This window comes from Frankliniella occidentalis, unplaced genomic scaffold (genome assembly GCF_000697945.3).
Source record: "Frankliniella occidentalis isolate FOCC.00 unplaced genomic scaffold, Focc_3.1 Scaffold35, whole genome shotgun sequence".
NCBI classification, from domain to species: domain Eukaryota; kingdom Metazoa; phylum Arthropoda; class Insecta; order Thysanoptera; family Thripidae; genus Frankliniella; species Frankliniella occidentalis.
Window position 1 is genome coordinate 263,915 of NW_026267165.1, and position 1,222 is coordinate 265,136.

A 1,222-nucleotide genomic window follows, 5' to 3' on the forward strand; every position below is an offset into this window, starting at 1 on the left:
GTGGCTCTCCTTTCCGCGCGCAGCGGGCGCCCCGTCGCCACAACCGCGAAGGGGAGAGCTAGGAGAGCATCGCCAACTTGAAATACGATTTGTTTTTCGATCTGCGGATAGCAGACGCGACCGCGGGCGCGCCCCGCTCCGCACGCAACGTGCGGGCGCGGCGAGCGCTCTGTAACAGAAACAGGAATTGTGCCTCAAGGTCACGGCTAGGTGTGTGCTGTTGTGCCTGTGTGGGCGTGTGCTGTTACACTTCGCGTGGAGACGGCGAGCGCCGCTGCTTGTTATGCAACCATAACAACATGCATGCTGCGAGGATTGTGACGTGCGCATCCACTTCTCGGTTATATGTTCATTTTGGTCGGAGTGCGCGGCGACTGTGCCATCTGCATTAGCTGATTTGCAGCAATTTGCAGTCCGGCCGTCGTGAGTCCGGGTCTAGTCCGGGCCGGCGGGGTCGTCGGCTATTATGGGCGGTGTTGTGGACTGGACGGGCCGCGACGGACCCTCCAACCTCCCTCCCCCTCCGTCTTCCCCCCCTTGCCCAACTATGATAGCAGGGTCCTTGGGAGACGGTCACCTACCGGTTACAAAGTCGCGGACCCGAATCTGATTGGAGCTGATCCTGCTGCGACACTGCTGTCACTTTTATTTTGTTATCTCCAACCTCTCAGATTGCTAGTCCCTGGGCGTGGCGCGGGTGTTTATTGGTGGCACCACGCCGGAGACCTGTCGCCTGCTGTTCTGTAAACCCGTCGTTGGCCACCACAGACCCCTTTTATATCCTGTAACCTATCCGTGGCCACATTATGGCCTCCTGACCTGCTGTGCTGTAAGCTGTAACCCTGTTCCGACGCACCAGCAGCTGTAGGCGCCATAGAGCGTCGCGTCGCGTCGCGCTGGCGCGCCTGCTGCTCCTCGCTGATGTTTCCCCGCTCTCACTGTTAGCCGCCGTTTTGTTTTTATATCCCACCGCGCCTCACTTGCGAGGTGCACGTGGAGTGCTCGTTTGTCATTCCCCATTAGACGTGTGATGAGCTGAGGTGGTGGTAGCGGGAGCAGCGGCAGGGGCCAGCAGCAGGCCTCTTCAAGGTCCGCGCCGCGCGGCCGGGTGGGGTGGGCGGTGCGCGAGGCGGGGCGCCGGCGCCACAACCCCTTAGGCACGGTTGGGGAGCTCAGTGCCCCCCTCCCGACCAAACACCTGTCTGCACCAATGGGAAATGTT

General features: G+C 61.0%; 1 protein-coding gene across 2 annotated transcripts in view; it reads left to right on the forward strand.

Annotated features, from left to right (window-relative positions):
• LOC113216145 (orexin/Hypocretin receptor type 1-like) overlaps nucleotides 1-1,222 on the forward strand; it is a 139,250-nt gene that overhangs the window by 136,316 nt on the left and 1,712 nt on the right. The window lies entirely within an intron of this gene.